The 23,315-nt window shown below is 50.8% G+C and overlaps 1 protein-coding gene across 1 annotated transcript in view; it reads left to right on the forward strand.

Moving 5' to 3' along the window:
- Positions 1-12,230: 12,230 nt before the first annotated feature.
- CBARP (CACN subunit beta associated regulatory protein) overlaps positions 12,231-23,315 on the forward strand; it is a 109,384-nt gene continuing 98,299 nt past the window's right edge. Inside the window, exon 1 of the mRNA XM_085637802.1 lies at positions 12,231-12,253. The gene's annotated coding sequence lies outside the window, so the exon portion shown is untranslated. The remainder of the gene's footprint in view (positions 12,254-23,315) is intronic.

Genomic DNA, 23,315 nt, shown 5'->3' on the forward strand with positions numbered 1-23,315 from the left:
GCTGGATGTGGGCACCGTGAGAAGTTAAATAACCTCTCTCTCGCCACAGTACGCCGAAGTCATGGACAACTCTGAATGCATAACGTGAATCTGTGTATATGTTGACTTTCTTATTTGTGGCTTGAATACAGGCTTGTGTCAGAGCGATGAGCTCTGCTGCTTGAGCTGACAAAGTGTTAATACGATTTGTTTCAATGACTTCAGTGTCTGTTGTGACTGCGTAAGCGGCCACTAACTCTCCTGTACTTGTTCTCATACATGACCCATCTACATACAATGTCAAGTCTGGATCTGACAAAGGGATATCTGTCAAGTCTTGTCTGGGTTTCGTCGTGATAGTAATGACTTCGACACAATCATGTGCCAATGGATCTGTTCCGCCCACTGGTAACAGTGTGGCAGGGTTTAACGTATTACAACGTCTGATTTCTATATGTGGCTGAAACAATGTCAGTTCGTAACCAGTGAGTCTCGCTATAGTCAAGTGTTGTGTTTGTGTGCGGTTCAAGAGAACCTCTACTGCATGTGGTACTTGTACTGTCAATTGGTGTCCTAACACTATGGCATCGCTTTGTCTGATAGCTAAAGCTGTTGCTGCCACCGATTTCAGGCACGCAGGAAGAGCCTGAGCTACTGGATCTAATGTACTAGAGAAATAAGCACATGGTTTGTGTGATCCTGCTTGTTCCTGAGTGAGTACTGATAAGGCAGTACCTTCGCGTTCTGTAACAAAGAGTGTAAACTGTTTACTGTAACATGGTGTTGCTAAAACAGGTGCTTGGCATAAAGCTTTCTTTAAGCTTTCAAAGGCGTGTGTATGTTCTTGAGTCCAAGGGAGGACAGTCGATGTGGCTGCCTCCTGTGTTGTTAACTGGATGAGTGGTTTTGCTAGAAATGCATATTGAGGGATCCACTGCCTACAGTATGAAGTGAGGCCTATAAAAGCCTGCACCTCCTTTTGTGTCTTGGGTGGTGGCATGTTAGCGATTAACTGGATGCGGTCGGGTGTAAGCTGCCTTCCCTCCTTGGACAGCGAGTGCCCAAGGTAAACAACTCGCTGGACACAGAATTGCAGCTTAGAAGGGGACACCTTGTGTCCCTTGTTAGCCAAAAATTTTAAAACCGTCAGTGACGCTTTTTCACATTCAGGTTCACTTCGGGCGGTGATCAGCAGATCATCGACATATTGAAGCAAGGCAGTGTTAACTGGCATGTGGATACTGTCAAGTTCTCGTTTCAGTGCTTGGCTATAGATGCTAGGGCTTTCTGTAAATCCTTGAGGTGCGCGTGTGAATTTAAAACTTCGTCCATTTAAACTGAACCCGAACAAGTATTGACTTTCCGGATCTATTGGGACGCTAAAGAAAGCATTCTTGAGATCAATTACAGTGAAGAACGTTGCTTCTGAGTCAATAGCTGTTAGTAATGACGAGATATCTGGGACCACAGGGTATTGTGGTACAATACATTTATTTAATTCGCGCAGATCAATAACTAATCGATATACTGGTGATGCTTTTGGATCCGTTCTTTTAAGAATCGGAATTATCGGGGAATTACATACATTGGAGTCGGTTTCGACAACCACTCCTTGTGCGATGAGCTCGTCAGTGATCTGCAGCAAAGCCACAACAGCATCGGGTGGTAACTTGTATTGTCGCATTCGTGGTAGTATTACTCCTGTTTTTAGTGTGACACGATATGGTGTGATATTCATGCAACCAACATCAGTGGGGCCTTGTGCCCATAAATGTGTAGGTAAATTCTGCAGTCGGTGATCCATGTCTCTGGACACGTAGTGACCTTTGAAGTCACGTAGAAATAGTCGTACTCCTTCCGGAGAACAACATATTATAGCTCCTAGAGCTTTCAATGTTTTTATACCTAACAAGTTTTCTGGACAGGATTTAGTAAGCAATAAATCTGTAGTACGTGTCAATGGACCGATCGTAAGTGGAAGAGGTTGTGTTACGTCATTTATTATAGGTTTTCCTGAGAATCCAAGGGAAATATTTTGTGAGCCTGAGAGGGGTGCCCCTGGAACTTCACTGCGTCTTATAGTTGTTCTGCTCGCCCCTGTATCAAGTAAAAACTTTCTGTCTTCCCCTAATAGTTCACTATGTACACTCTTGGTCTACAGGAACCTCAATAAGGGGTAAGCCAACTTCCCTCTCTAGGCTATGTCATGTATATCGCTGATAATCGGGATAATCTGCTTGTGCATACTGATACATCTGTTGTGTTGTTGCTTGTGTTGCAGCAATAGGCTGCGTTTGTGGTGGTGCTACGGTCTGTTGTGGAGCTCCCTGTTGCGGAGCTAGTTGTTGCGGAGCTAACCTAGGTTGTGCATGCTGAGAGATTTGTTGTTGATTCTGATCCTGTCTAGGTGGACGTGGTCTCTCCTGGGTTCTACCTGTAGCAATATTATGTTTCAGGACTGGACAATCGTGTATATAATGACCTGGTTGTTTACAATAGTTGCATGTCCCTTTCGTAGGACCTGCGGAATCACCCTTTTGATGACCATCGGCTGGAACTGACTGGGCAACAAGCATTTTCATTTTTGTATCTTTCATACGTCTTTGTTCGTGTTCTTGTTCTTCTCTAATTCTATTGTGGTGATATTGTAACATCTGTAACATCTGTGATGGGGTATTACCTTGCCAGGTACTTTCGAATTTCAATACTCTATTCTTGACTTGTAGCAGAGAATTTTCAACTAATTTTGTCACAAACAGATGTGGATATGACTCACTACTGGCTTTTATACCACTATTTATACCAAAACATTTTTCAAATCGGGAATAGAAATCACTAGTGTCTTCATCTGGCTTTTGTTTACAGGCTGAGATTGCACCCCAGTCTTCCTTTTTCGTAGTTAATAAACGTGGCAGTACCTGCACTAGTAGTACTGCTAGTGCTGTAGTCTTTTCCCCAAGTCCTGCTCCTGCAGCTCGGGCCCTTTCTTCGTTTTCTAATGCTGTCCAATCTATCTTTTGGTCTCCCACCTCCCATTCCTTTTCTTTGAGTTTCTCGTAAACACCGGCGGGTAATAGGACTTTTAATATTTTCATAATGTCGGGGTAGGTATACTCTCCCATGAGTAACATGTCTTTTATTTCACGGTGGAAACCTGCTGGATCCTTGTCATGGCTGGGTACTACTTTCTTCATTTCTAATAATTCCAGTTTAGTTATAGGCGTGTACACAAACACGCGTGTAAAGTTATTACCGTCACCTCTGATTGGGTGTACTTCGCGTAACGGGTTCTGTCTATCTATGTGATACATTTTTCTTCCCATAATGGGAATTGGAACGTGTTCTGGGCATACGAAAGTTAAATATTGGTTTCGAAATTCTAGAATTTCTTTAATCAAATCAGTACCTGACCCTCTCCATATATTCGTGAGTAGTTCTGTCAATATGTCAGGTAAGGGTCCTGGATCGGAGTGTTGGCTTTTATATAATATAAGGAGGTGTTGAATCATGTATATACTAGCTAAACGCTGTTCGTAGGGGTCAAGATTCAGAAACGTGTGCGCTAGTGCATCATCATTGTATTCGCTGGGACTATCAGCCCATTGTACTGCGGACCTGGCTAATTCTTGTTCGTCCATGGAATCGAGCATATGATACCCCCTTCGATCTCGGAGTAATTTATCAGCGGCTTGGAATAGGTGTTCGGGGGACTTTGTATTTAACATGGGGGTTTGAAAATGTCGATTATATTCTGGACGTATCGGACGTATCGGGTCATTAAAACCTCTAGTATTATTATGGGGTCTTCCTCTACCTACATAAGCTATCGTTTCTAATTGTTCTGATTCTTGCTCCTCCTCCTCTTCTGATTCTACTCTGTCAGTTTCTCGTCTTTCTTTATGTATTCGTTCTACTTCCTTGCGGATCTTTCGACACATGGCGATTATACACGCCTGTCTATCATGTTTCTCTTCTGATATGTTCTGACCCCATTTGACAAGTCTTTGCATGGTATCGTGATCTGCCCCGGGCCTGTCTTGATTCCTAATTACACAATTTATGAAAAAACGTAGTAGTTGTCTTTGTACATCCACTTTCTGGTATTCCATAGCTTCGTTAATACTTTCTGGACCTCGCCCTGTTTGGACAAAGCGATATATATTGTCTAGGTGTTCAACCATTCCTGGTATCGTCATTAAATATAATGTAGCTCGTCGTATACGTAGTGATGATATGAGCAATTTGTCCTGTCTACCTGGTACTGGGTCGTATCTACAATCCACAAGCTGTTCTTTAAACATGTCGGATGTCGCTAATTGGGGTGTACGTTGGAGTGCTAAATCTCTAAGGGTCTGTTTATTTCGCGGCGGGGTGGCAAACATGTCTGCCGTACCTCCTGTAGCACCATCTGAGGCGCTAGGCACGAAAGGATTCGTTGGACGTAGGATAGAGATTGTGGATGCGGGAAAAACTGTAGAAACGGACGGACCTGTGGGAACTTGTGTAGGAGGTTGTAGTTGCGGGGATACAGACGGATGCTCCTGGTGTTGAACACCATCGGCAAGCGGTGTGGGTGGCATGGCATTAGCATACTCGGGAGCTACGTCATCTAAATAGGAGGAAAGGAAAACGTCCTTTGCTGTTTTGGGATGTGTTTTGGGATGCGCTTTTATCGGGAGCAATGGAGGAGTTAAGTCTTTTGGTATTTCCGGGATAGCCTTAGGTAACCCTTCGGCCAGAAGAGGATACATACCATTCATAAGAGTGTTTCTTTGTCTATCTACTTGTTCTGAGTTTACTCGGGTACCTTCCTCAAGTAATAGATTTTCTCGAGTTTTATTTGAATTCTCTCTACCTTTCTCTTCCTGCCTGAGTGCTTTTTCTGTACGTCTGTATGATTCTTTACGCCATAATTCAATGGCATCTTTCTGTGACTGTCTGGCTTTCTTTTTCCATAATTCTTCTTCTACTCTCATGATGCAATCTGCATCCCAGGTCCCTGCTGCGGGCCATCTCTGATTTTCTGGCAAATCCTTGGTGTAGTCCACCCATAAATCAAGAAATAATACGGCATCTAGACCATGCTTATGATACATAAAATACCCTGGAGTGTCCCTTGGTGGGATGGGAACAGCTTCTTCGAGTACACCTTTTCTAGTTTTGATCTGTCTTAGTTTCGAAAAGAGCGGCATTTTTTTAGACCTTATTACTAGAACACACTTTATACAATGAACACAATAATGAACAGTCATTCACACCACAATGTATAGAACGTATTAAAAACATTTAACATTTAACAGTTTTAACGAACAATGATAACTAATAGAAAACTAGTTACTGACATAATACTGACACTAGATAATACTTATTTATATGCAAGACATACTAGATATACTGCTAAACAGTACAGATACACTGCTGAAACAGTGCAGACCGGATTAGTGTACCCAAACCCGTCTTGACCGGCACAGACTATGTGCACGTAAAATGCCTCCCCGGTAATGGTACTCACCGGGTAGCTCGGAACGGAAGGCCTCGGAACGGAACTGAAACTGGACCGGACTGGACTCGACTCGACTGGACTCGGAACTTCGGAACCTGGTGGGCCTCTGTATACCTCGGATCTTGCTCTCTCAGCTAGGCTCTGGTCGGGATACTTCGCACTTCTCACCACCTCGTCTGGGTGTTGATCGCAGCCTCAGTCGCCCCCGCTTGGCCGGAGGGAGATACAGGAAATCCTGCAGGTACGCGTTTTTGTCCGTTCAGCTGTGGCAGGAGACCGGGCCTGCAACGCACCTCCGGCGCGTGAGATGAGAAAGTGTCCCTATTCGGGCGCCAATTTATGTGGTAAATATTTCATTACCGGTACTATTTTTTATGCGGTAAAGTCTAGTAAGAATAACTCAGTAAATATAAGAGGCAGAATCCGTGGTATTAGAGGTTTTTAAAAGGCTTTATTCCTATACAAAGGAATACAATTCGAATTGTAGGCTTTCTATTCCATCACCACGAAAGTTCAGGAAAGAAGGGCATACATTATTGACAGATAATCGGTTTTATAGGAAAATGCATTACAGTGAAACAGATGCAAGAGGCGTAACAGCTGATAATACAGATAAACTATGCATACGTAACTAATAGAGGCAGTCATATGGGCGTAATTTAATAAACGTCATTATACATGATGTCACAAGTGGGTGGATCCATAAAAGAATCCTGCAATGTCAGCAGAAATATTTGGCAGAGATGCGCGCGCAGCCGCATGACGTGTGATTGACGTGCAACTAGAGGGTGAAGGGGACTTGACATTTAGCTCTACATGTGGAGACAGAAGTCTGGGGGTCATGTCAACCTAATCCCAAATCATATCTAATATCCTATGTTTAAAGAACTGTGTTATCCAAAAGGAAAGGTCTCTAGGATAGAATCTATTCTATACTGACTGTTAGTGCGTGTACAAGCGTCTAAGTGTCTACATGAGATGCGAGGGGGTAGGAATATTCCATGGTAACGGGGGCTATGAATTACTTGCACGTGGACAGCGAGGCCTGGCCCTTTGCACGGTAGCTGGAGGAATGTTTACCTAAGCTGCTAGACAGGAATGCATCGGATGAGGAGCGGAGTAGATAATCTTGAAGGTGAAATACAGTTTTTGGCAGGCAATATGCTGGATCAGGCACCGTTAGCCGCGCAGGGAGTAGGACAAAGTTCATGGATACAGATGCAGGCTCAGACTGGAGAAGACAGGAAAAGGCTTGATGACAGAATTCAGGGCCTACTCGCCTGAATCTGTAAAATGTGGAAAGTGAACCATATAAAGTCGGTGGCCTTTCATACTTAGGAATGGAATATCTGACCCATTCATGGCGAAACTGAAAGAGGACATGTTGACGGTGGACGCACATGTATTTGCGTCTTCAAAACTGGAACTGGAGGGAACATACATGTACTTATAGCATGCACATGGAGCCGTTGGGGTCTACGATAGGGGACATAACTGATCACAAAATTCATATTTCCTCAACATCGCCCTCTCCCTCTTCCCCAATATCAACCTTTCTATACAAGGTTGCTAAGCCTTCGGGACCTCTATCCTGGTACCTATCCTCATAGGCATTCAGAGTGTGATAACAAAGTCGTACGACAAGGTATCGTCTGTGGTTGTCGGCATATGAGTTATAAATATCTGTCACATATTCCTCACTTTCCTTCCGTTCTACTAGTGTTCTCACTACCTTATCGATTCCGGCTCGTTCACCCTTTGTTAGCCGATTCATTCTGGCGGAATCTTTCTTTCTCGTCTCGGGGTCATCTAACGTTATTGCTAACGTTGTGTTTAGTACAAGAGGCTCGGCCGGCGCGGAGGCCGCGAGGACCGAGGCCCTGGTACTGCTTTCGTTTGCGTTCGGGGGTTGTGGGTGCTGCACTATAGGCTGGGAGGGAGCGTATGGAGGGGGCATGTAGATGATCGGAGGACCTAATAGCAATTCATCGTTCGCCCGTTGCTTGGAAGGCAACTCAGGGTAGAGCGTAGAGGGGGTCCTAACAGGGCACTGGCCTGACGTTTCAGATTCTTGTTTTTGTTTAGCTTGCTTTCTCTCCTTTATTTCTTCCTCTAACTTTCTGGTGGCAAGGTGAGCTGCCTTTCGTAGTTCTTTTTCTGCCTTTACTTCTTCTCTCTTTTTCCGTTGCGTTGTTTCTTTGCGCCACATGCCGATACTGTCGAGCATAGTGGGCGTCGTTTTATTGCTACGTAGAGCTATTTCTAGCGTTTCTATTTTATGGTCATCAAAGGATCCCATCAGTGGCCCCTGACTTTCGGAGTCCTTCTTTGTATATTTATGCCATAGTTTGCTATAAGCTACAGCGACTAGTCCATATTTAGTAAACATGTCCTTATTAGGGGTGCCTTCCAGTGGAGCCGGATGGTTCATCTCTAATAAGCGGTCCGGGCAGAACCAACTACCAATCAGTGGGGAGAAGATAGGCATGACGGGTTACAACGGGGACAAAAGTCTGCACTACCTATCTTTTCACTGCTTGCAAAGACTAGACAGAATATCTCTATTCCACGTTATTTGTAAGCAGAGAATACCTCCAAAGAACCAATATCGAACAACCAGTGTTCGGACAATCAATCAATGGGGAGAAAAATAGGCACGACAGATTACAAAGGGGGACAAAAGTCCGCGTTACCTACCCTTCACTATCTGCAAAGACTAGACAGAATATTTCTATTCTACGTTATTTGCAAACAGAGAATATCTCAAAGAGCCAATATTCTTCAAAACAATCAATGTTCGGACAATCAATCAGTGGGGAGAAAAATAGGCACGACAGATTACAAAGGGGGACAAAAGTCCGCGTTACCTACCCTTCACTATCTGCAAAGGGAGAGAGAGTATTTCTACTCTTCCCCGTTTGTAGGCAGTGAATATCTCAAAAAGAACAATCAAATAAGCAATACTAGTATTTTCAATCAATCAATTGTTTCGCAATTTGTCGTGTTACACGACCTTACCCGGACCGCATGTACAGTTTCTCGTCTTCCGCCTCCAGCGCCCGATCGTCCTCTACTCTCCGTATTTGCCGCGGCACTCCTGATGGTTCCCAATCAGGACCGTAGATCACTCGAGAGAGGTCTGCTCGGAACCAGTGAAGTTCGGATGATCGGCTGCCAGACGAGGGTCTATCGGGCAGGAGCTCTTCCCGATCGTTGCAGTCGTTCACTCTGTCGTTGGGACCTCTCCCGTTGGATCCACGTGTCGCTGATGGGCCCCACGCTTGGGATGCCAATTGTTAAATGGTAGCGGCAGTTTCAGTCGATAACCTTTCAAGTATTGCCCGGCGGTAATCGCCTCTTATACCATTCGATGATTAACCAACAAAAGAGGCAGGCGCCGGAGACTGGAAGGCAGGAAACAAAGTTTTATTCCGTCGGAGCAGAACACGTCAGATCGGACAGCAAGGTATCGTCTCGAGGTGCTCTAACCACATCTCTGGGGCCTGGCCTCTTGTTAGATGGCGACCTCAGAGGAGCCTGGAAGGGGTTCTGATTACCCTGAGACCCACCCTCGAAGTATCGTAGCCGGGCACTGGCGGGAGACTCCCCAGGGGGAAGAATCTCGTATCTAGGATCGTACTTCTGGCACCACACGACACAGAGTGACCACACCGGTTATTCTTAGAAATCAATCTTTATCAAGTAGGTTATCACTGCAAATATGTACACGGTGAGCACGGGCTCAATGAGTCTCGGAAGGGGTAGGGGGTAGCGGGACAGTCTCTGGTAAAGGTTCAAGGCAGGGACGTATCCGGCGCACAGCTCACAATCCTCGAGCTGGGGGATACGTTGTTGTAGTCGGGGTCCGGCGGGACCGTGAGAGTCTGTTGGAGCCGCGAGTCACTCAGCGGGCTCAGGTACAGGTTCGGAGGTCTTACGAGCTTCACGGAGCCGCGAGTCACTCAGCAGGCTCAGGCACAAGTTCGGAGGTCTTACGGTCTTCAGGGAGCCGCGAGTCACTCAGCAGGCTCAGGTACAAGTTCGGAGGTCTTACGATCTTCAGGGAGCCGCGAGTCACTCAGCAGGCTCAGGTACAAGTTAGGAGGTCTTACGATCTTCAGGGAGCCGCGAGTCACTCAGCAGGGCTCAGGAGGGTCCAAGTTTCAGGAGCCGCGACCGCGTCGGCAGGCTCTTGTTGTTCCAGCGTCGAATCTGCCGGACAGACCCAGAGCACCCCTTGTTATAGGTCGACCCCTCTTTGATGTCCGGAGTCTGTGCAGGCAGGGGTCTTGTCACCTGGGGGTCGCTTGTCGGGATTTCCTGCTATTGTCTTTTGATCCTTTCAGGGCCGGGTCGGGAGGAGTCCCAGACACCCAGCAGGCACGGAGCCAGCCCTCAGGGAGGCCGGAGGGCCGATCGAAACCCATCGTCCCAGGGGAGTTCAGAGGTGCGATAGAAACTGCTCCTCCCTCTCTCATCCCCTGGAAGCGTGATGTCCTCCAGCCGGAGTGGCGCCTCTAGGCCCGGGTCGCGCTGGGGCCGGGCGGCCATCTTGGTGCATGAAGTGGGCACGCGGGCCCGGGGTGGCCGAAAGGGGAGAGGCCATGGACGGGGATGTCCGGGTCGGTGCGTGTGTCCTGGTGGGGAGGGTCGGCTGGGCCGTGTGCTTGGGGCTGCAGGTGCCAGGTTTCGGTGGTGCGGGGGCACGTCGGGCCATTCTACGAGGCCGGGTCCAACACCTCTTATACACAGGTTTATTGCTTTATTACATGTGATACATTCTTGTTGAGACTTTGATGTACGGAAAGACATCCTTGGAATCCCCACTTCAAGCTTGTTCCCACACATATCTACAGTAGAAGTCCCCACCCCACCCACAGTAGGAGATGGCTATCACACAGCTGGACATTCCGCCAATTCCTGGGGGTGTGTGCGACTGGTCGGGTCTCAGGGGGTGGGGGCCTTGATCTACTGTAATCCCTTTGATGTGAGGTGGTTCCCTTATGGTAGGGGCAATAAACTGCATCCGCAGGGCTGGGTGATGGCCTGGGATCGGTTCGGACAATCGGGCGCAGAGGAAGGGGGTTATCAAAAGGATGTATGACCATGTATGGGATGAAAGGAGATGTTGGTCAGGCGCGGGATGTGGTTCCATGGCAGGGTCACGCAGAAGGAGAGGGTTTATGGCCCATGTATGAGAGAGCGGGGGTGGCCGGCGCGCGGGGGGATGTTCGCAGCGCCAGAGGGACGCGCTGGCGATCGGCAATGAGCGGGGAGAGGAACCATGCTGTCTAAAATGGCCGCCGTGTGTTTCTGCGTGCGGCGCTGGAGAGAGACAAGATGGCGCAGATAATGTTCAGTTACGAACTAAATTTCCACAAGAGGGTCACGAGGCAGAGGATATAGAAGAGAGGGGCTAGTGGGCAGGAGGGACATGATAGGGCAGAAAGAGGGTCACGAGGCAGAGAATGGAAGAAAAGAAGAAAGGGGCAGTGAGAGGGCAGGAGGGACATTATAGGGCAGAAAGAGGGTCACGAGGCAGAGAATGGAAGAAGAGAAGGGCAGTGAGAGGGCAGGAGGGACATGATAGGGCAAGAGAGAGGGGCAGTGCGAGGGCAGAGGATGCAGAAGAGAGGGGCAGTGCGAGGGCAAGAGGGGCATGATAGGACAGAAGAGAGGGGCAGTGCGAGGGCAAGAGGGGCATGATAGGGCAGGAGAGAGGGGCAGTGCGAGGGCAGAGGATGCAGAAGAGAGGGGCAGTGCGAGAGTAAGAGGGGCATGATAGGGCAGGAGAGAGGGGCACGAGGCAAAGGATGCAGAAGAGAGGGGCGGTGAGAGGGCAGGAGGGACATGATAGGGCAGGAGAGAGGGACAGTGCGAGGGCAGGAGGGGCATGATAGGGCAGGAGAGAGGGGCATGGGGCAGAGGATGGAAGAAGAGAGAGGCAGTGAGAGGGCAGGAGGGACATGATAGGGCAGGAGAGAGGGGCAGTGCGAGGGCAGAGGATGCAGAAGAGAGGGGCAGTGCGAGGGCATGAGGGGCATGATAGGGCAGGAGAGAGGGGCACGAGGCAAAGGATGCAGAAGAGAGGGGCAAGTAGGCAGGAGGGACATGCTAGGGCAGGAGAGAGGGGCACGAGGCAGAGGATGCAGAAGAGAGGGGCGGTGAGAGGGCAGGAGGGACATGATAGGGCAGGAGAGAGGGGTGTGGGGCAAAGGATGCAGAAGAGAGAGGCAGTGCGAGGGCAGAGGGGGGCGGGGATGGCGAGAGAGAAAAGGCCTCGATGGGCAGATAAAGGAAGAATGAAGATGGTAGAAGGAGGGGCCCTGGGGGGCACAGGGAGGGGGCAGCGCTCAGCCACGAGCTGCTGTCATTCAGCCTCGATGACGTCAGACACCCACACACAGCAGCAAGAGAGGCCCTGGGGGGGCACATGCGGGGGCGGGAGCACACCGGAGGGGAAGACGTGCAGGCGAGGGGGTTGGGGGGCACTTCAAAGGACTGCACGCACTGAGACATGGGAGGGGCTTCTAGCCAAAGACGTCGGTGAAGGGGGCATGGACCACATGTGGGGGTGGGGGGCATTGTACATATAGGACCAGCACATCCCGGGGCGCGGGGGGGGGGGATACATGATCACGCCCACATCCTATAAATGGGGGGGGGGGCAGATCGCACATCGGTGATAGGTGCGGGGGTCTATGAAAAGAAACTGAGGGAGGCGGGCGGCCCCTGGGGGTGGGAGGTCGTCGGAAGGATGAGTGACAAGAGGTGAGTGAGCCCCCCTGCCCCAGCCCGTGAGGCACCAGCGTGCAGGCTGAAGTCCACTCTGGGACCCCCCCCCCCCCTCCACTTTGGAGAGGTGTGACACCCGCCCCCAGGCCCAGAGCCCTGGAAGCTGGGACAGTGGGTCACCCCAGGGGTTGTCCGGCAGGTTACTGGCTGCAGTGCGATGTTTCACTGACCCACCCGTGCACGAGCGACATTTCTACCCGGTGCAAAACGACCCCTCTACCATCGAGCAGGGCAGGCACAACCTTTGCAGACACCACCGCCTGCACAAGCACCCACCCTGCCGATGGATTCCTGCTGTACCGGGGGTCAGTCCCAATGCAGCAGACACCCCGTTTCCTCCCGTGACGGGGTGCCTAGTTTTACTTGTGCACCTGCTCACCCGGCCCCGACTTCAAGGACCCTGGCTGCCTGCACCATGAGCCTCTTGCACTGCTGCCTTGTCGCCCTTGGGAGAGGCTGGAGAACGCCTGCTGTGGACACTTCTGTGCATGCCTGCGAGTTACCCCTCCATGACTGCCTGTGCCCAGTGCAAGCCTGACAAATACCCCTCCATGACTGCCTGTACCCACAGCATGCCTGAAAGTTACCCCTCCATGGCTGCCTGCACCCAGTGCATGCCTGACAGTTACCCCTACAAAGCTGCCTATTCTACTCAGTGCCTGCCTAACAAATACCCCTCTATGGCTGCTTGTACCCACTGCATGCCTGATAGTTACCCCTCCATGGCTGCCTGCACCCAGTGCATACCTGTGATAGTTACCCCTCCATGACTGCCTGTATGTACCCAGTGCCTGCCTGCGAGTTACCCCAACAAAGCTGCCTATACTAGACAGTGCCTGCCTAACAAATATCCCCCCAATGGCTGCTTGTACCCACTGCATGTCTAAAAGTTACACCTCCATGGCTGCCTGTACCCAGTGCATGCCTGTGAGATACCCCTTCATGGCTGTCTCCACCCAGTGTGCCTGCGAGTTACCCTTCATGGCTGCCTGCACCCAGTGTGTGCATGTGTGTTACCCCTCTATGGCTGTCTGCACCCAGTGCATGCCTGCAAATTACCCTTTCATGGCTATCTGCACCCAGTGTGCCTGCGAGTTACCTATTCATGACTGTCTGCACCCAGTGCGTGCCTGTGAGATACCCCTTCATGGCTGTCTGCACCGTGTGCCTGCGAGTTACCTATTCATGACTGTCCGCACCCAGTGTGCCTGCGAGTTAACCCTTCATGGCTGCCTGCACCCAGTGTGTGCCTGTGTGTTACCCCTCTATGGCTGTCTGCACCCAGTGCGTGCCTGCAAATTACCCCTTCATGGCTGTCTGCACCCAGTGTGCCTGCTAGTTACCCCCTCGTGGCTGTCTGCACCCAGTGTGTCTACAAGTTACCCCTTTCATGTCTATCTGCACCCAGTGTGCCTGTGAGTTACCCCTTCATGGCTGTTTGCACCCAGTGTGCCTGCGAGTTACCCCATCATGGCTGTCTGCACCCAGTGTATGCCTGCGAGTTACCTCTTCATGGCTGTCTGCACCCAGTGCTTGCCTGCGAGCTACCCCTTCGTGACTGCACCCTGTGTGCCTGTGAGTTATCCCTCCATGGCTGCCTGTGCCCAGTGCAAGGCTGACAAATACCTCTCCATGACTGCCTGTACCCACAGCATGCCTGAAAGCTACCCCTCCATGGCTGCCTGCACCCAGTGCATGCCTGACAGTTACCCCTACAAAGCTTCCTATACTACCCAGTGCCTGCCTAACAAATACCCCTCCATGGCTGCTTGTACCCACTGCATGCCTGATAGTTACCCCTCCATGGTTGCCTGCACCCAGTGCATACCTGTGATAGTTACCCCTCCATGACTGCCTGTATGTACCAAGTGCCTGCCTGCGAGTTACCCGTACAAAGCTGCCTATACTAGACAGTGCCTGCCTGACAAATATCCCCCCAAATGGCTGCTTGTACCCACTGCATGTCTAAAAGTTACCCCTCCATGGCTGCCTGTACCCAGTGCATGCCTGTGAGATACCCCTTCATGGCTGTCTGCACCCAGTGTGCCTGCGAGTTACCCTTCATGGCTGTCTGCACCCAGTGTGCCAGCGAGTTACCTCTTCATGGCTGTCTGCACCCAGTGCGTGCCTGCGAGTTACCCCTTCGTGGCTGTCTGCACCCAGTGTGCCTGCGAGTTACCTAGTCATGACTGTCTGCACCCAGTGTGCCTGCGAGTTAACCCTTCATGGCTGCCTGCACCCAGTGTGTGCCTGTGTGTTACCCCTCTATGGCTGTCTGCACCCAGTGCGTGCCTGCAAATTACCCCTTCATGGCTGTCTGCACCCAGTGTGCCTGCTAGTTACCCCTTGGTGGCTGTCTGCACCCAGTGTGTCTACAAGTTACCCCTTCATGGCTGTTTGCACCCAGTGTGCCTGCGAGTTACCCCATCATGGCTGTCTGCACCCAGTGTGTGCCTGCGATTTACCTCTTCATGGCTGTCTGCACCCAGTGCTTGCCTGCGAGCCACCCCTTCGTGACTGCACCCAGTGTGCCTGCGAGTTAACCCTTCATGGCTGCCTGCACCCAGTGTGTGCCTGTGTGTTACCCCGCTATGGTGTCTGCACCCAGTCCGTGCCTGCAAATTACCCTTTCATTGCTATCTGCACCCAGTGTGCCTGCGAGTTACCCTTCATGGCTGTCTGAACCCAGTGTGTGCCTGTTTGTTACCCCTTCATGGCTGTCTGCACCCAGTGTGCCTGCGAGTTACCCTTCGTGGCTGCCTGCACCCAGTGTGTGCCTATGTGTTACCCCTCTATGGCTGTCTGCACCCAGTGTGTGCCTGCAAGTTACCCCTTCATGGCTATCTGCACCCAGTGTGCCTGTGAGTTACCCTTTCATGGCTATCTGCACCAAGTGTGCCTGCAAGTTACCCCTTCATGACTGTCTGCACCCAGTGTGCCTGCGAGTTAACCCTTCATGGCTGCCTGCACCCAGTGTGTGCCTGTGTGTTACTCCTCTATGGCTGTCTGCACCCAGTGCGTGCCTGCAAATTACCCTTTCATGGCTATCTGCACCCAGTGTGCCTGCAAGTTACCCCTTCATGGCTATCTGCACCCAGTGTGCCTGCAAGTTACCTCTTCATGACTGTCTGCACCCAGTGTGCCTGTGAGTTACCCTTTCATGGCTATCTGCACCCAGTGTGCCTGCGAGTTACCTCTTCATGACTGTCTGCACCCAGTGTGTGCCTGCGAGTTACCCCTTCATGGCTGTCTGCACCCAGTATGCCTGCGAGTTAACCCTTCATGGCTGTCTGCACCCAGTGTGTGCCTGTGTGTTACCCGTCTATGGCTGTCTGCACCCAGTGCGTGCCTGCGAATTATCCTTTCATGGATGCCTGTACCCAGTGTGTGCCTGCGAGTTACCCCATCATGGTTGTCTGCAGCCAATGAATGCCTGTGTTTTACACCTCCATGGCCGCCTGCACCCAGTGCATGCCTGTGTGTTACTCAAGTTACCTCTGTTTGGCTGCCTGTACCCAGTGCCTGCCTGACAATTACCCTCCAGGGCTGCCTGTACCCAGTGCATGCCTGACAGTTAGCCTCTAATGGCTGCCTGTATCCACTGTCTGCCTTGTAAGTTACTCCTCAATGGCTGCCTGTACTCACTGCCTGCCTGCGAGTTAAGCTTCAATGACTGCCTGTAGTCAGTGTATACCTGCCAGTTCCCGTCCAAGGCTACCTGTACACTGCGTGTTACCCATCCATGTCTGCCTGTACTCAGTGCGTGCCTGCGAGTTAGCCCTTCATGGCTGTCTGCACCCAGTGCATGCCTGCGAGTTACCCCTTCGTGGCTGTCTGCACCCGGTGTGCCTACAGGTTATCCCTTCATGGCTGTCTGCACCTAGTGTGCCTGCCAGTTACCCTTATGGCTGTCTGCACCCAGTGTGCCTGCGAATTACCCTTCATGGCTGTCTGCACCCAGTGTGCCTGCGAGTTACCCCATCATGGCTGTCTGCACCCAGTGTGCCTGCGAGTTACCCCATCATGGCTGTCTGCACCCAGTGTGCCTGCGAGTTACCCTTCATGGCTGTCTGCACCCAGTGTGCCTGCGAGTTACCCTTCATGGCTGTCTGCACCCAGTGTGCCTGCGAGTTACCCTTCATGGCTGTCTGCACCCAGTGTGCCTGCGAGTTACCCTTCATGGCTGTCTGCACCCAGTGTGCCTGCGAGTTACCCCATCATGGCTGTCTGCACCAAGTGTGCCTGCGAGTTACCCTTCATGGCTGTCTGCACCCAGTGTGCCTGCGAGTTACCCTTCATGGCTGTCTGCACCCGGTGTTCCTACAAGTTATCCCTTCATGGCTGTCTGAACCCAGTGTGTGCCTGTTTGATACCCCTTCATGGCTGTTTGCACCCAGTGTGCCTGCGAGTTACCCTTCATGGCTGTCTGCACCCAGTGTGCCTGGAGTTACCCTTCATGGCTGTCTGCACCCAGTGTGCCTGCCAGTTACCCCTTCATGGCTGTCTGCACCCAGTGTGCCTGCGAGTTACCCTTCATGGCTGTCTGCACCCAGTGTGCCTGCGAGTTACCCTTCATGGCTGTCTGAACCCAGTGTGTGCCTGTTTGCTACCCCTTCATGGCTGTCTGCACCCAGTGAGCGCCTGCCAGTTACCCCTTCATGGCTGCCTGTATGCATGCGTGCCTGTCAGTTACCCCGCTGTGGTCACCACAAGGGTACTGGATCAGAAGAATTTAGGACCTGAAGGAATATGATCTCATGAACCCCGTCCTGGTGGAACGCCACTGGCTCTCCTTGTTGGCCGACCACCTTCAAACCCAGCTGAATCATTTACAAAGCCATCAGGGCCAGCACCCCTGCTTCTCTTGCAGACCAGCGCACCATCTCTGGTTGCCCTAGGCGCAACCCGGGCGCCGTCAGCCTGCAGGCCAAGAAGCGCAGACATAAAAAACAAGACAAGAGGCCTGTTCCATCTGTGTGTCCAGGATCAGGAACGACGTCCCGTCCCCGCATCCATCAGGACCGCCCCACACACCCCCACCATCAGGACCGACCACATGTCACACATCCATCAGGACCGCCCCACACGTCCCTGCATCCATCAGGACCGCCCCACATGTCCCCACATCCATCAGGACCGCCCCAAAGTTCCCGCATCCATCAGGACCGCCCACACGTCCCCGCATCCATCCGGACCGCCCCACACGTCCCCGCATCCATCAGGACCGCCCCACACATCACAGATCCATCAGGACCGTCCGCACGTCACGCATCCATCAGGACCGCCCCACACGTCCCCGCATTCATCAGGACCGCCCCACACGTCCCTGCATCCATCAGGACCGCCCACATGTCCCCCACCATCAGGACCACCCCACATGTCCCCACATCCATCAGGACCGCCCCAAAGTTCCCGCATCCATCAGGACCGCCCCACACGTCACCGCATCCATCAGGACCGCCCCACACGTCCCCGCATCCATCAGGACCGCCCCACATGTCACAGATCCATCAGGACCGTCCACACGTCACGCATCCATCAGGACCGCCCCACACGTCCCCACATTCATCAGGACCGCCCCACACATCCCTGCATCCATCAGGACCGCCCACACGTCCCCCACCATCAGGACCACCCCACATATCCCCACATCCATCAGGACCGCCCCAAAGTTCCCGCATCCATCAGGACCACCCCACACGTCCCCGCATCCATCAGGACCGCCCCACACATCCCCGCATCCATCAGGACTGCCCCACACATCCCCGCATCCATCAGGACCGTCCACACATCACGCATCCATCAGGACCGCCCCACACGTCCCCGCATCCATCCGGACCGCCCCACGCGTTCCCGCATCCATCAGGACCGCCCCACATGTCCCCACATCCATCAGGACCGCCCCACATGTCCCCGCATCCATCAGGACCGCCCCACGTGTCCCTGCATCAATCAGGACCGCCCCACACATCCCCGCATCCATCAGGACTGCCCCACACGTCCCTGCATCCATCAGGACCGCCCCACACGTTCCCACCTCCATCAGGACCACCCCACACATCCCCACATCCATCAGGACCACCCTACATGTCCCCGCATCTATCAAGACCATCCCACACATCCCGCATCCATCAGGACCGCCCCACACGTCCCTGCATGCATCAGGACCGCTCCACGTGTCTCTGTATCCATCAGAACCACCCCACACATCCCCGCATACATCAGGACCACCCCACACATCCCCTCATCCATCAGGACCAACCCACACGGCCCTGCATCCATCAGGACTGCCCCACACGTTTCCTGAATCCATCAGGACTGCCCCACACGTCCCCGCATCCATCAGGACCACCCCACACATCCCTTCATGCATCAGGACCGCCCCACGTGTCCCTGTATCCATCAGAACCACCCCACACATGCCCGCATCCATTAGGACCACCCCACACATCCCCACATCCATCAGGACCTCCCCACACAGCCCCGCATCCATCAGGACCGCCCCACACATCCCCGCATCCATCAAGACCGCTCCACATGTCCCCGCATCCATCAGGACCGCCCCACATGTCCCCGCATCATCAGGACCGCCCCACACGTTCCCGCATCCATCAAGACCGCCCCACACATCCCCACATCCATCAGGACCACCCCACACATCCCCGCATCCATCAAGACCGCCCCACACGTCCCCGCATCCATCAGGACCACCCCACACATCCCTGCATCCATCAAGACCGCCCCACACGTCCCCGCATCCATCAGGACCACCCCACATGTCCCTGCATCCATCAGGACCACCCCACACGTCCCTGCATCCATCAGGACTGCCCCACACGTCCCCGCATCCATCAGGACCGCCCCACACGTCCCCGCATCCATCAGGACCGCCCCAACGCTGCTCCAGTTTAGGAAAGAGTTGAAGACTCTGCCTTCTGTACCACATCCATACTTTGATACAAAAAGAGGCTTCCTTGTTGCTAAGTAAACACATTCCATGCCCTTCCACCAGATGTGGACACTGTTGGACATCGGTTAATGGTGTCTACTCCTGTTACTGGCCCCAAGACCTCTGACGCTCAGTATTGTCATTTTGCATTGAGTACCGTCAGGTGTGTTCATAGTACTGGTACTCTGGGGCCAAAGTATTAACATCCAGTAAAAAAGAAGAACTGATCTTATCTCAATCACATTTTGTAGTCCAGTCAGAAAGTACTGACGCGGTATAGCTAAATCGTAGTAATACTGCAGAGAAGAACTGACCCTGTCCAGCTGAAGTACTGTAAGGCTGTCGAGAAACGTTGGTATTGTTCAGCTGAAGTACTGCAATGCTGGAGAGAGGTTCTGGTACTGTCCAGATAAAGTGTTGTTATGCTGCCGAGTAGTGTTGGTACTGTCGAGTTGAAGTACTGTAATGCTGGAGAGAGGTTCAAGTACTGTCCAGCTAAAGTATTGGAATGTTGCAGAGAAGTACCAGCATCGTTCAGCTGAAGTACTGTAATGCTCCTGAGACGTGTTAGCACTGTTCAACTGAAGTATTGTAGTGCTGGAGAGAGTTTCTAATACTGTCCAGCTAAAGCATTGTAATGCTGCAGAAAAATATGGGCACTGTCCAGGTGAAGTACTGTAACACTGCCGAGAAGTGTTAGTACTGTCCAGATGAAGTTTGTAATGCTGGAGAGAGGTTCTAAAATGTCTAAAGTGTTGTAATACTACAGAGAAGTACTGGCACTGTCCAGCTGAAGTACTGTAATGCTGCTGAGAAGTGTTGGTCCTGTCTAGGCGAAGTACTGTAGTGCTGGAGAGAGGTTCTGGTACTGTCCAGCTAAAGTATTGGAATGTAGCAGAGAAGTACTGGCACTGTCCAGATGAAGTACTGTAATGCTGCCGAGAAGCATTTGTACTATTCAAATTAAGTATTGTAATGCTGTTGAAAGATTCTCGTACTGTCCAGCTGAAGTACTGTAATGATCCCAAGAAGGGTTGGTACTGTTCAGCTGAAGTATTGTAATGCTGGAGAAAGGTTCTAGTACTATCCAGCTAAAGCATTGTAATACCACTGAGAAGAATTGGCACTGTCCAGCTGGAGTACTGTAATGCTGCCGAAAGTGTTGGTATTGTCCAGATTAAGTACTGTAATGCTGTAGAGAGTTTCTTGTACTGTCCAGATAAAGTGTTGCAATGCTGCTGAGAATTGCTGGCACTGTCCAGCTGAAGTATTAAGCATTGAAGTACTGATATTGTCTGAATCACAATTTGTAGTCTTGTAGGAAAGTACTGATTTGGTCCAGCTCAAATATTGTAAGGCTGCAGAGAAATATAGACACTGAAGTACTGTGACGCTGGCGAGAAGTATTGGTGCTGTTGAACTGAAGTACTGTAATCCTGCAGAGAAGTATTGGCACTGTCCAGCTGAAGTATTGTAAAGTTGTAGAGAGGTTTTGTTACTGCCCAACTGAATTACTGTATTGCTGCAGAGAAGTTCTGCTACTGTCTAGCTGAAGTATTTTAATGCTGTTAACAAGTATAGGTACTGTCCGGCTGAAGTACTGTAATGCTACAGAGAAATACTGGTATTGGCCAGCTAAATTAGTTTAATACTGTTGACAAGTATTGGTACTGTCCAGCTGAAGTAGTTTAATGCTGCACAGAAGTATAGACACTGAAGTACTGTGACGCTGGCGAGAAGCATTGGTACTGTCGAGCTGAAGTACTTTAATTCTGCAGAGAAGTATTGGCACTGTCCAGCTGAAGTATTGTACAGTTGTAGAGAGGTTTTGTTACTGTCCAGCTAAAGTACTGTATTGCTGCAGAGAAGTTCTGCTAGTGTCTAACTGAAGTATTTTAATACAGATGACAAGTACTGGTACTGTCCAGCTGGATTATTATAATACTTTTGTCAAGTACTGGTACTGTCCAGCTGAAGTACTATAATGCTACAGAGAAGTACTGCTACTGGCTAGCTGAAGTATTTTAATACTGTTGACAAGTACTGGGAATGTCCAGCTCAAGTACTGTAATGCTACAGAGATGTACTGGTACTGGCTAGCGGAAGTATTTTAATACTGTTGACAAGTACCAGTACTGTCCAGCTACATTATTTTAATACTGTTGACAAGTACTGGTACTGTCCAGCTGAACTACTATAATGCTACAGAGAATAATTGGTACTGTCCAGCTACAGTATTTTAATACTGTTGACAAGTACTGGTACTGTCCAGGTTAAGTACTGTAATCCTACAAAGAAGTACTGATACTGGCTAGCCGAAGTATTTTAATACCGTTGACCAGTATTGGTACTGTCCAGCTGAAGTACTATAATGCTACAGAGAAGTACTGGTAATGTCGCAGTAAGGTATAGTATTTTAATACTGTTGACAAGTACTGGTACTGTCCATGTACAGTATTTTAATACTGTTGACAAGTATTGATACTGTCCAGCTTAAGTACTGTAATGTTACAGAGAAGTACTGGTACTGTCCAGGTACACTATTTTAATACTGATGACAAGTATTGATACTGTCCAGCTTAAGTACTGTAATGCTACAGAGAATAATTGGCACTGTCGAGGTACAGTATTTTAATACTCTTGACAAGTACTGGTACTGTCCAGCTTAAGTACTATAATGCTACAGAGAAGTACTGGTACTGGCTAGCTGAAGTATTTTAATACTGTTGTCAAGTACTGGTACTGTCCAGCTGAAGTACTATAATGCTACAGAGAAGTACTGGTACTGTCGAGGTAAGGTATAGTATTTTAATACTGTTGACAAGTACTGGTACTGTCCATCTTAAGTACTGTAATGTTTTTGCTTCGGATCCCGGTCCGCGCAACACTCCCACGCTCTTAAGCGCACTAAACATTTCCAAATAGAGCACTTGAAACTCTGGAGCAAGTAGAGCGAGAACGGGTGTGTCGCGGCATGGAACAGACACCCTGGTGGGCTCTGCCAAGGTCCGGGAGCACGGCGGAGGAACAGTGCAAAATGTCGGCTGTCATTTCAAATAGAGGTGAGGGGCCATTAAGCAACGGACGACAACTCCGCTTGGTCTTAGCAGATCAGGGGAGGCCACCCCATCCCTTACAAGCGCACAGCACTGGTGACCGGAGCGCGGCAAGTCGCATCGGCCTGAGGGTACTGTGACTGAACTGTGGAGCACTGCGGCGGAGGCCCTCCATGACCTAATGACCGGTGAGCGGGGGGGGGCTTTAAATCGGCCCATGAGAATTCAAATGGTGGCGGGGCGCCCCTGCACTTGGAGAGTTAACGGTAAATGGTTACCGGATGTATCTACCTCCAAGGTCAGAATCCCTTGCCTGACCCCAAGATGGCTGCCACAGTTTTCCCTACCACCGGATTCCGACCAGACCTTGATCACATCCCTCATAGGCCTATATGGTAGCCCTAGCTCCCTCTCTGGCTTGTTTTTACTCCCCCCACCTCCTTCTTTTACCTCTATCCTCGTAGCCAATGTATCTATTCAAAAATGTTTTTCCCAAACATTGAGACCTGAGCAACATGGCTGATACCCGGTGGAGCTGCTAGACAACTAATGAGGAGATTGGCCCTAGTTTCCCCCTCGACCGTCACCTACCCAGCCGGACATTGGACACAGTTCTTCCTCGTCTCCCTGCTATGGCTCCTTCCTCCCCTCCTTTCCTACAAATTCTCTCAACCTCGTTGTTTGTTTACTGTACCTTACTACGCTATTGTAACTGATGTAATTTGTAGCACAATGTTCCTCTGTTACAGCGCTCTGATACCTCCGGGTCTAGCCAGCACTATACAATCCTTTTGATGTACCTTGTAATGCAACGATCCTCTGGTTAAGCGCTCTGATACCTCCGGGTATAGACAGCGCTATATAACCTTCGCAAATCAAATAAACTAAAAACTGGTTTTCCTGAACGCTGAGACCTGAGCAACATGGCTGATGACCGGTGGAGCTGCTAGACAGCTAATGAGGAGATTGGCCCTGGTTTCCCCCTTGACCGTCACCTACCCAGCCAGACATTGGGCACAGTTCCTCATCTCCC

This window comes from Triturus cristatus, chromosome 12 (genome assembly GCF_964204655.1).
Source record: "Triturus cristatus chromosome 12, aTriCri1.1, whole genome shotgun sequence".
Lineage (NCBI taxonomy): Eukaryota > Metazoa > Chordata > Amphibia > Caudata > Salamandridae > Triturus > Triturus cristatus.